This window comes from Sceloporus undulatus, chromosome 1 (assembly GCF_019175285.1).
Source record: "Sceloporus undulatus isolate JIND9_A2432 ecotype Alabama chromosome 1, SceUnd_v1.1, whole genome shotgun sequence".
In the NCBI taxonomy this organism is placed as follows: domain Eukaryota; kingdom Metazoa; phylum Chordata; class Lepidosauria; order Squamata; family Phrynosomatidae; genus Sceloporus; species Sceloporus undulatus.
The window spans coordinates 309,622,943-309,635,890 of record NC_056522.1 but is presented as its reverse complement, the minus strand read 5'-3'; the positions used below and the strand labels follow the sequence as shown (position 1 = coordinate 309,635,890).

The following is a 12,948-nucleotide window of genomic DNA, read 5'->3' as shown; positions in this document are numbered from 1 at the left end:
TTTGCTCAACTACAGAATAACCAGGTAAAAGAAATCATTCTCTCCTGTACAGCCAAGTAAGCTTGCACACATAAACAGCAGCAGGCAGTAAAGCCAGCAGCTGAGATCAGAATCTTATCTGGCAGAAGCTCCTGATAATGCAGAAGGATTACGGCTGACCTAGAATCAATAGCGTAATCACCTGCCAACAGAATTACTCACTGTCAAAGCAGTGAAATTATGCCACCTAGCCAATAATTTTTTTAAAAATAGTCAACAGTACAACAGAGGAAGATGGTAACTTCAAAGCATTCAACTGTTATACGGTGGATCCTTGTTATACGCTGGGGTTTGGTTCCAAGATCCCCCGTGAATAACAAAATCCATGGATGCTAAAGTCCCATTAAATATAATGACATAGCAAAATGGTGTCCCTTATTAAAAAAATGGAAAATCAAGGTTTGATATTTGAAATTTATACTTTTTTTGAACATTTTCAAACCATGGATGCTTGCATCCATGTATAAAAAATCCGTGTATAAGAAGGGCCAACTGTACAGAGGTGAGAGCTTACAGGTCAAATGTGAAGCCTCAGGCTTCTTGATCCAGATCTCCAGACTCTCCTTAGATCACTAACTAACACCAGCCCGACTCTGCCCTGCTGATATTATTGGCTCCTTCTTTCTCTGTCCCCCAGCAAAAAGAGCTGGTGGAGGGAACCTTCTGCAATTTGGGAAAGGATAATGTCTGAATGCATTTTTTTTACATTGCACACTGAACAAACATGAATAGTTAACATGTAGCTTTTCCCATTTTCTCCGTCAGCCTTTTGAATTGCTGAAATGTGGATCCTGACATGTTCTGATCAAGGCCAATGAGGATGTTGGCAGGAAAAGGGTAGTTCATCCCTGCAGGAGTATAATTTAAAATGTTATCCTAAATTAATTTTTCTGAATTGATTTCACATAGAATCTTTGACATGGGTTGGAAAAGTGCAGCTCTTGAGCAGCACAGACTCCTAAGGCTATTTGTGAGTGATCCTGATAGACCTCCTTTCTGATAAAAAGGATGAAATATTTGCCCTGGTGCTTCTAGGAGCTGCAATTTACTTTTGAAAAGGTTGTTGTGCTTCTCTGTACTTTCAATATTAAAAACATCTGTTTTTCAAAGCAAAAAATAGACTTCTAGCTGCTTTTGCTCCCTCCAGCCCCCAATATTTTGGACAGTCTTGACAAACCCCAAATCTGCCAAAGTTAAGATTAATGATAATTTCTAACTATAAATCAAGGACTAAATTCATTGCTAGTCCCAATGAGACTAAATCCTCTGATTCAATGGAAATTACAAAACTGCAGAGTTACTCTTCTCACTTACACAGCTATACAAAGGTTTGTTCTATACAGGACTAAAAACTGAATTTAGGCCAAACCAGGCAGAATCATATAAAATGTTCATTTTCATTATTCTCTTCTCCCTCCATCCTTCTACTAACATTTCCTTGGCTTACAGTAAATATTATCCAAAGAATTCTCCAGAAATGCTTTCTCCTCAACAGTCCAAAATATTACTTAGTGGAAAAGTAAAACAAACAAACAAAAATGGTAAGGCAAGATTGCCATGACTAGAAGCAACTGACTGGTATAACTGGGCTGATACTTATGTAGTTAAGCATTCATGATTCCTACACAGCCCCGAAAGAAACATTTCTTTGTACAATTTATATAGCCAGCCTCATCCTGTGATACTGTAATAAAGAAATTATCTTTAGACTTCATTTAAACATTAGCTATTTTTCTTCACAAGAAAACATTTTTAGACACTGGTATGTAACAATCATACATGATGCATATAGCATACTGCATGTACAGTACTACCTTGCTAATACAGTGGGTTAGATTCCAGATCACTGCAGTAAAACAAATATTGTCTTAAAGCAAAGCACAGTTCATGTGAGGGAGGGTGGTACCATCAGCCAGCTATGGTTCACAGTCCATACAACTACAACTTCCAGAATTCTATAACATTGAGCCATGACAGTTAAAAGTGGTGTCAAACTGCATTGCTTCTGCAGATTAGACCATGCACTATATTAGTCTGAACTTAAGCAATTCAGTATTAGCCATTTTTACAAACAGGACTGGTAGCCACTGAGCTACCAGTATAGTAATAGGTGTCAGCAAGTTATGATAACGAATATATAGCACTATTTTTATCTGTGCATCCTAAATTAAAAATTAATATTGTTCAACTGAGTGTCAGCATGCCATTGTAGTTTCAGTGTTTCACTACAACTGTGCAGACAAGGGTTCAAATTCCCTCACAGTCATGGAAACTGACTAGGCTTTGCACTGAAAACTGGCCCTTAGACATGACTTGCTGAAATAAAACTCTATAGATCCAAAAAATTACTAGCCAATGCAACATACCTTTAAACCAATATTGATTGCTAAGAAAACAAGTATACGTGCCTGAAATGTGCCTTTGGAAACATTTTTTATTCTGTATTTTTAAAGCTGCAGTCCTAAGCAGAATAAGCTCAATTTAATGTTGTAGAAATTATTTATGAGTAAACAAGATTGGATGGGATGCACACTTAGTTGTATATCTGAAAAGCATGTGATGCATGCTGTAGTCCTGTATTGTTGTTGTGTGCCTTCAAATTGCTTCCCACTTATGACAACCCTAAGGCAAACCTATCTCGGATTTTTGGGGCTGAGTGTATGTGACTTGCCCAGGGTCATCCAGTGGGTTTCCATGGCCAAGAGGGAATCGAATCCTGGTCTCCAGAGTCATTGTTCAATGCAAAAATATTACACAATGCTAGCTCTCTGTAGCCTTGTATACAGAATTCAAAATTTCAGTGCAATGTGATAGTACAACAAATATGACAAAGTCATCTTTAATTTGCTATCTAATGTGTACTTGGGTACTCCATGAATCCTTATTTCTCAGATTTCATTATTCTGGACGCTCTAAACACTTACATGAGAGCCAGCATGGTGTAGTGGTTTGAGGATTGGACTCTGGAAATCAGGGTTAAAATCCCAGTTCAGCCATGGAATCTCACTGGCTGACCTTTGGCAAGTCACAATTTTTCAGCCTCAGAAGACAGCAATGGCAAATGCCCTCTGAAGAAACTTGCCAAGAAAACATGTTCACCTTAGGGGTCACCATAAGTCAGAAATGACTTGAAGGCACTCGACAACAACAAACACTTACATAGAACCTCTGTGGTTAAATTCAAAGATATAGCCATGTTAATCTGTATAATCAGTATGTAGAGAGATCTTGTAGCACCTTTGAGACTAAATGAAAGAAAGAAGTTGGCAGCATGAGCTTTCATAGACTTAAGTCTACTTCATCTGGGGATATAACTTTAGCATAAGAAAGCTCATGCTGCCAACTCCTTTCTTTCAGTTAGTCTCAAAGGTACTACAAGATCTCTCTACATACTGATAGTACATCTGATGCATTAATTTCATCACTCAAATTAAAGCTCCTTGCATTTCCAGTACATCCAGCTTCTATTTGTTTTTCTGCTACTTAAAACCATCTGAATATTTCATTAACATGAGATTTGTTGACAGAACTAAAGAATTATGAAAGATGTTAAACAGACTGAACACAATTTATTTTTCCTCTAGTTCTCCTGCTATCTATTATTTTGTTCCCCCCAAAGTATGACAAATAAACAATGAAGATTCTTTAGAAGTCATATTCAAGGTTAAGTTGTCATAACACAGTGCCACTATTTTTCTAACAGAGTAGCTGTATCAGCACAGAATTTTATGTAACAGAACTGTAATGATTCATCTGTTTGGTGCTCTAAAATTTTTGTTTATATAATCATGTATATAGTTCTTGAATTTTATATATTAAGTCCAAAATCAATTCATAAAAAAGTATGTGTATATATAATCACATTTCAGGTTAAAGTGATTTGAACTGTAAAGAATATATGTTTACTAAGATGTGTCCATTCAAAAAGCCACCTCATCCAATACAGGAATAAACTGCAGGAATGCCACCAAGGACAGGCTACTGAAAATATTGAAATACCCAAGAAAAGAGAAATATCTTCATCTGAACCCCTCAAAAATTATAAAATTGTTACAAAGTGAGTTTTCATGGGAAGAATATTCCATAATCAAATATGCAAATAATGTGTACATAATTTATAAGATATCCTCTGATGAAATTGTATAGTCTCATGGGGATAAATCCAATGGTTGCCAGCAGAACATTCTTTCCCTCTCCATTAGGGGCCTTCATGCCCCCCAAACCTGAATCATGAGAATTTCCCAGCTTTCCAAAGATAGTTCTGGGGTTTTCCAGGGGACTACAAGAAGAGAAAGTAGAATTACCTCCTCTCAGTTCTGCTGCATTATGTTGCTCATAGTTCTCATGTGTGTGCATGTTTATGCACATTCAAGTTGCCTTCAATTTATTGCAACCCCATGAATTTCACAGGTTTTCATAGGCAAGGAATACTCAGAAGTAGTTTTGCCAGTTCTTTCCTCTGAAATATAGCTTACAGCACCCGGTATTTATTGAAAGTCCCCCGTTCAAATACTAATCAGGGCTGATCTTGCTTAGCTCCCAAGATCCAATGGGATCTCCTATCTTTAGGGCATTTAGACTCCAGTATCTGCTACAACACCAGTATCCTGCTAAAATTTCCTCCTAGTCAATAGAACTATAGTATCTAGGTCAAGGAAAGTAATAGTGCCACTCTATTCTGCCTTGATCAGGCCTCACCATTCTGGGCAACATAGTTCAAACAGGATATTGACAAGGTGGACATTTCCAAAGGATGGTGACCAACCAGAATGGTGAAGGGTCCAAAAACCATGTTCTATGAGGAGAGACTTAGGAAGCTGGGTATGTTTAGCTTGGAGAAGAGACAGTCAAGAGGTGATATGATAGCTCTGTTTAAGTATTTGAAGGGGTGTCATATTAAGGCTGGAGCAAGCTTGATTTCTGCTGCTCCAGAGAATAGGATCCAGAGCAATGGATTCAAACTAAAGAGATTTCAGCTCAACATCAGGAGAAATCTCCTGACAGTAAGACCAGCTTGATAGTGGAACACACTCCCTCAAAGAGTGGTTGAGTCTACTTCTTTGGAGGTTTTTGAACAGAGGCCAGATGGCCATCTGTCGAGGATTCTTTGATTGTGAGTTGCTGTATGGCAGGGGGGTTGGACTGGATGGCCCTTGTGATCTCTTCCAACTCTATGATTCTATGGTTCCATGATTCTAGTCCAGGGATTGGCAGCTATGTGTCTTCAGGAGCTTTCAGATTGCAATTCCTATAACCTCTCATCCTTGCTATGTTGATTTTATGGCTGATAGGAGCTGTAGACCAAAAAAATCATCTGGAAAGCCACAGCTGCTTTAAGCAGAAATACTATATTTGGGGCGGGGGGGAGGTGCTGAAAGGTTCTCAGTGCAACTGACTTCCCAAAATCTGAGCATAATTTTGTCACAGTAACTTGAAAAGCTGTTCTTTTATACTGTAAACTTTGTTGTTGTTGTTAACTACCCTTGAGTCGGTCTCAACCCATGGCAACCCTGCTGATGAAACATCTCCAAGGCCCTCTGTCCTCCACTGCTCTGCTCAATTCCTGCAAACCCATACTCGTGATCTCTTTAATAGAGCCCATCCATCTTGCAATGCGGCCCTCCTCTTTCTACTTTCCTCTACCTTTCCTAGCATTACTGGGGGTTTTTCCCCCCAATGATTCATGCCTTCTCATGATGTGTCCAAAGTACAACAACTTCAGTTTGTCATCTTAGCTTCTGGGGAGATTTCTGGCTTGATCTGCTCCAGGACCCATTTGTTGGTTGTCCATGAAATTCTTAGTACGCTTCTCCAGCACCACATTCCGAATGAGTTGATTTTCCTCCTATCCTCCTTTTTAACTGTCCAGTTCTCCTATGGCAATAGGGAATATAATGGCTTGCACGGTTCTAACTTTTGTGCTCAATGGTATATCCTTGCATTTTAGGATCTTCTCTAGTTCTTTCATAGCTGTCCTCCCCATTCTTAATCTTCTTCTGATTTCCTGGCTGCAGTTTCCATTTCTATCAATGTTTGATTCCAGGTGTGAGAATTCTTTTACTATTTCTATTTCTTCGTTGTCTAATTCCAATTTGTGTGGTTCTCTGTGGTCATTATTTTTGTTTTCTTTATGTTAATATTTATTTATTGGCAGTTTATTGTACATTGCCAATTCACAAAATAAGAGCACTAATTTGTGATTATTATTTTTTCCGTTCGTCGATAGAACCATGTCAACAAAAATTATGGCATTTTTAAGTGCTGAACTCTGAGCCGTCATGAAGTTCCTGTTCTTGCAGAAGAAAACTCCAAAAGAAATCCATGAGTGAATGATGCAAAGACTGTGTCTCACCAGATCTTGCTCCATCTGACTATTTCCTGTTTCCAAACCCTGAAAAGAGTTTGAAAGGAAGGAAATTTTATTCAGAGGTGATATCAGCAGCAGAGCAGTATTTCAGTGACCATAAATCAGATTTTTTGGGGAGTGGGGGAACTTGAGAAATGATGTGCCAAGTGCATCAAACTTTAGGGTAAATACGTGGAATAGCATGTAAGTTTCATGGCTCTAGGTTATTCCCTTCTTGGTCAGGTCAATAACTTTTCAGCACCCCCTTGTACAGTTAGCACTCTTTTTTAAGCCATAAATGAGCAAGGAGGAAGGCAATTGTTGATTTATGTAATTTATATTCTCCTCTACCCTGTCTTTCAAAAGATCCAGACCATCTTGCAAACAGAACAGAAGCACATGCATAAAACAAAAACTGACCAACAAAAAATTAAGCTAAATTCAGCAGTCCTTCCACATTCGCTGGGATTAGGGGTGAAGGACGCCCGTGAATGTGGGGAAAATGCTAATAAAAAAAACCTATTCTTTTTACCTGAGAGAATCCCCAGGTTCTCCAGTGCAACACTATGGTCAACATCTGCAAGAGGCTGATTCTAGAATCATGCTGGAGAACTTACAAATGCCTATAGTAATGTTTTCTCTTGGAACTTCTAGGCTCTCCCCCACAACTCTATAGTCAAGTTCCTGAAGAACTGTGCTGGAGGACTTAGGGTTTCGTAGAGAGAACACATTAATCAAAACCCCAAATAATCAGGTCCACAAATGTCAAAGCCGCAAATGTGGAGGGCCAACTGTAGAAACCACTCCCTAAAATGTCTCAGAAATGTTGCAAACTGGCTCTAATACGCAATTTCATAAACTCTAGCAAAATATAACTGTTTCAATCTTTTCTCTAAGGATTTATAAAGTGGGAATTAGTTATGTGGGAATTCTGTGGGTAAATCCTATGGCTGAAAAGGCTCAGCTCTATTTTCTTACAGCTCCTACATCAAAATTCAGTGGAAACTAAACTCTTGAGGTTTGGCGGAGGGGCATCTACAGTCATAGATCACTTTTGTAAGTAATGGCCAACACCTTACATTGGGTGCTTGAATAATGGTGACCAGTACAGTTAATTAATATTGGTCATATATTCTCCTTCTGCTTTGTTCCTTAGTCCTGTACAGCTGAAGTGCTCCTTTCTGCATCAGCTTGAGCTCTGAAGAGTTTTAACAGCAGTCCACATTCAATTCATGGCAGAGAGACCACAAAGACATCTACAAGAAGATTCCTAGTCTCCAAGAAGAGATAAAGATGGTACATCAGTTGCAATTAACTAACCCCCCAAAAAAGTTGTCAACTGTCAACATAAAAGGTCAGAAGTATTATGAGAGGATTACGTAACAGCTAGTAATAATATCTACGTGTTAGTACCTTTTGTGGATTTGTTTGCACAGCTGTTTTACTATACAGACTGTACTATACAGACTTTACAATACACGACTTGCATCTGAGGAACAGATTCAAGTCTACGAAAGCTCATGCTTCTTTCTTGACAACATAACACTACACTATTATAGTGCTATTATTCCACTTCAACTGCTGTGGCTGCCTCCTGTGAAATTTTGGGATTTGTAGTTTAGTGAGGCCTAAGAGATCTCTAAATGCCCCTCTCTATACTGAGAATCCCAGGATTTTACAGGAGGCAGCCATAGCAGTAAAAGTGAAATAATAGCACGATAACAATGTAATGTGATATTGTCCTAGGGTGCTACAAGCACCCTTTGCAGTACACACCTATATATCTCTATTCAGAAGTGTAAATAGCTCTGTAATCTCAGTGATCTTTATATGCATACCTAAAAACTTTTATAATTCCCTTAAAAATGAAAACTCGGATTGTTTTTACATTGCTTTTGGTCTCCAATTTATTTATTTATTTGCCATATGGTATCCTTTCTTAATACTCCTGATCCTCTGACAATGTCCATCTTCTGGCCAGTTTAGAAAAGAATCATTTTCAGAGGATGTAGTATAGCTTCTGCCACCATTTGCCAATTTATTAATTCCTATCTATGTAAACAGAATTAATAAAAGTAGCTAGGTTGGGGAAGTATCCATATGTTCAAACAAATAGATAGACAGCATTTCTCCTCAAAGTATTAGAAGTCAACAGATTATTAATTCCGATACATAATCAAAAGAGACAGATGAAATCTTATGCACAATAAACCATACCTGAGTATCTCAACAAGTCTCTGCTAAGATGTATATATCTCTATATAAAACACATGGAAGTCATTTCCCCTCTTTTTAACTAGCAACGGACACAGTAACTACTGTACTATGGAGACAGACAGAATCCAGGGTAGATATAATCTGAAGCCTCTTATATGGGTTGAACTACAGTACTTTAGAGACATGCAAATGTTCTCTCAGCAAAGCATAAAACCATCTGGAGATATCAGAAGCAACTAACGCCACAGTTGGGGAACAAGACAACAGAACAGCTCACTACTGAGTAAATGCAGAAATGTACTTCTTAGCTGACTGCAAGCAAATGTGCGAATGGTCAGATGCTAATATAGGCCAAGTCCTGCGAACAAGCAGTACAATGTACATTTGCACTAGAACAGATGGTGCAGACAAGCTATGACAAGTGATTCCTAAGCTACTTAAAGCCTTCCCCTGACTTCCCCACACAAGATGAAATAAGGATTTAATAAACTATTTCTTAACCAGAGTATGAAATACATATCATCCATTAGTGACATATTAATTGTATATACCTGTACAATTACTATGTCAACGCACACATTATATTTTTACACAACATTCTATGTATCACTCTATATATGCATGTAAATACTTAACAGACAATAGAAAACAGAAGAAAATGGCAATTCCTGACTGAGCCATCTTTGCTTGCCCCATGCTTTTTCCAATGGTCCCCGAATACTCCCTACCACTTTGAGGAGACTGAAGCCACATTCAAGCAACATTTCCTGGTAGCTTGACACAGCAAAGTGTGAGAGGTAAGCAAAGCCGAGTGATTAATCACCTGTAGAAGTCTTCTTTCAGGCAGCGGCTCAATAGGAACCTCCCTACCCTCCTGAATTTTCATCTGAGGCACATATACAGCAGCCAGAAAGCACAGCTATGAAGCAATCCAAACTTCTCCCAGGGAAAAAGGGACACCTGGGACCTCAGGGAACTGTCATTTCAAGCAAATGGAGAGGCATACAGAGTTGACTTCCTCAGGAGCCACCAGGTTCTCCAGGCACCTCAAATGGGTGGCTCCAGCTTCATGTGCCCTTCAACTTTCCCAATCAACTTTCCCAAAATGTGTGCAGAGCCTATTTTAGAAGAAGATATCAGGAAGTGGTCGCAATGGAGACTTTAATGAGTCTATTCTGGCCAGTGGACTAAAGACACCCCTCACCCAGCAGGTAATGGAGTTTTACCTGTTTTAGTCTGACTTCTGCAAATACTGATATGTGTGTGTGTGTGTGTGTGTGTATACATACATACACACACACACATATATTCCCAATGGACATATAGAAATTTAAATAACTGTTGTTTCAATATCTTAGTAACAGAGATATAACATTAGCAATCAAATCCTATGCAGGATTCCCTTTTCAGAAGATTACGTATTGTGTAAGAAGTATGCAGGCATATGTAATTAATATAAATATAGGTGGTGGTGGTAGTGGCGGTGGTTGTGTGCCTTCAAGTCATTTCCAACATATGGCAAACTAAGATAAATTTGTCACAGGGTTTTCTTGGCAAGGTTTGTTCAGAACAGGTTTGCTTTTGTCCTCCTTTGAGGCTGAGAGAGTATGGCTTGCCCAAGGTCACCCAGTAGGTTTCCATGGCTGAGCAGGCATTTGAACCCGGGCCTCCGGAGCCACAGGCCAACCTCTACAGCATGCTGGCTCTAAGTTTAATAAGACTACAGCCTAAGATTTAGGCCCTAGTTGCTTTCAAAAATGCACAAAAATATTTTAACCAATGAAAGGAGAAAAAGTGGCTGAGTTTTTCTGATGAAAGTAAATATTTAAGACTGGCTTATACACAAATATTAGATAAATATAAGATATAGAGAACAGTTATTCCCTACAGATGCAAGACATATATAATACCTCTTAGAAGATTACAAGTCATACCAACAGTAAATGTGCTGCTCTCTATATTGTTCACAGAACACCAGAGAACTGTCAGTGCTATCTTCCTTTAAAAATCATATTTCTTCCTCCTTCTGACTGTTTTAGCCCTAACAGAGCAGCAGCTTCCACCATTCTTGGGTGAGCATTTTGTAATTTTCCAGCTGGACATAAGCTCAGAAATGCATATGAGAAGCAAGCAAAAACAATCATCCCTACCTTTTGCAGGTCATAGTGGAAGCACATGCTCACGCTATTATTTTACACACATTCACTCACCTTTTCCATGTGGACAGTGGGAAGACCCAGGAGCCTCTGGGATTACCTAAGGCCTGCCACAAAAAACCAAAAGAGCTAGCTGTTGACCCACAGCAACAATAAAGACTCTTGAACTGAGTTTTAGGTTCTTCCTCTGGGCAATGACATTGTTTAGGGTGCAACTACATGTATAAATAATGCAGTCTGCCACCACTTTATCTGGCATTGTACCATTCCTACATAATCCTGGGACTTGCTGTTTTGTGAGGCATAAGCACTCTTTGACAGAGAAGACTAAAGACCTTGTAAAACTACAAATCCCAGGATTCCACAGAATGACGCTATGGCAGTTAAAGTGGTATTAAACTGCATCATTTCTTCCCGGGGGGAGAAGAAACTGCTGGTTATACTGCTGCTTGGCCCTCTGCCTTCCAAGTGCCTTCTAAGAAGCAGTGCCCTCCCTCCAGTCCATCTGGTGCCATCCGGCCATGGAGGGAGAGATGCAGGCCCAGCTCCATCCGGCCTGGCCTGAGCTAAGAAGCCGAGCCTTCCCTCCAGTCCATCTGCCTTGGTACAGGCCTCGGCAGGATAAAAGAACTGCTGGACCTGATCCCCTTCCCTACCACCATTCCCTTCTCCTTTTGTGTCTTGTCTTTTTAGATTGTAAGCCTGAGTCTAATTAAAAATAAGAATAATTGTAAGCCGCTCTGGGAGCCTTTAAGGTTGAAGCGTGGGATATAAATACCATACATAAAATAAATTTCTACAGTGCAGATACACCTTAGGAAAAATGGGACAACTGGGCCCAGCTGCACTTTGCTGTTCTTGTGTGCCTTCAAGTCGTTTCTGACTTATGGAGACCCTAAAGACAAGCCTATCATCGGGTTTTCTTAGCCAGATTTGTTCAGAGGAGGTTTGCCACTGCCTTCTCCTGAGGCTGAGTGTGTGTGACTTGCCCAAGGCCTTCCAGTAGGTTTCAAGGCCAACCGAGGGATCGAACTCTGGTCTCCAGAGTCACAGTCCAACACTCAAACCACTATGCCACGGTGGCTCATTAGTTTAGAGTATTGACTACTGTAGGGAATTTGTTGTTGTTGCTGCTGTTGTGCTACGGAGACCCTAAGGCAACCCTATCATGGGGGTTTCTTGGCAAAATTTGTTCAGAAGAGGTTTGCCATTGCCTTGCCCTGAGGCTGAGAGTGTGTGACATGCCCAAGGCCACCTAGTGCAGGTTTCATGGCCTTGCAATGAATCAAACCCTGGTCTCCAGAGTAGCAGTCCAATACTAAAACCACTATACCTCATTACACTGACTGACCCTAAAATAGGCAGCCTCAAAGAAGAGAAGGAAGGACCCAAGGGAGTTCAGGGTGGGCACCATCATGGGCACACTGGGACCAAAAATGGGAGGGCAGGTGGCGGGTTCAGATACACACCCACACCCCTCTCTCGTGCATATTGCAGGCAATACTCTAAACCTGGTCTTTCCATCAGCAGCCCCCAATGCTGGGGGCTTTACCCCTTCCTGTCCCATCCCCACATGGCTCTGCATAAAAAAAAAACCCACTTTTGCCCTCCTTGCACTCACAGGGCAATCAGATGTCCTAACTGCAAAGGTGGGCACGGCACATCAAAAAGTAGGACAAAATGGAGGACATGGCCAAATAAAAGCTAAAACCCCACTCATACAAATATAAATCCATGCTCCAAATGGAGGACATTTGGAAATTCCTCCTGGAGAGAAGGCTGGGATGTAAGAAATGTCCGGGGAAAGGAGGGCCAGGTTTGGTCATGTACTACTAAATCAAGGGTCAACACTCAGATAAATCCAAGGTGACCAGATGTGTCCTCTCCACAAAGGAGGACAAGGCACCTCAAAATGTAGGAAATCCAATGAAAAATGCAGGACCTTCCAAAAGAAAAGCTAAGAACACTAATATATAATCCATACTTCTTAGTCATGCTGTAAAGGATGAAGGACATTTTGGAACCCCTCCTGGACAGAAGGATGAAATGTAGGGCATATCCTGGAAAAGGAGGACCACGTCTCACCAACCTGCCCTTAGGTAAATCCAGGTTGACCAGATGCCTCCGAACCCCAAAGGAGGACAAGGCCCCCAAAATGCTGGAAATTCAAGAGAAATGGAGGACATGACC

The 12,948-nt window shown here is 40.2% G+C and overlaps 1 protein-coding gene across 1 annotated transcript in view; it reads right to left on the bottom strand.

The window, feature by feature from the left end:
- MADD (MAP kinase activating death domain) overlaps positions 1–12,948 on the bottom strand; it is a 143,460-nt gene that overhangs the window by 129,657 nt on the left and 855 nt on the right. The gene's annotated exons all lie outside the window — the stretch shown is intronic.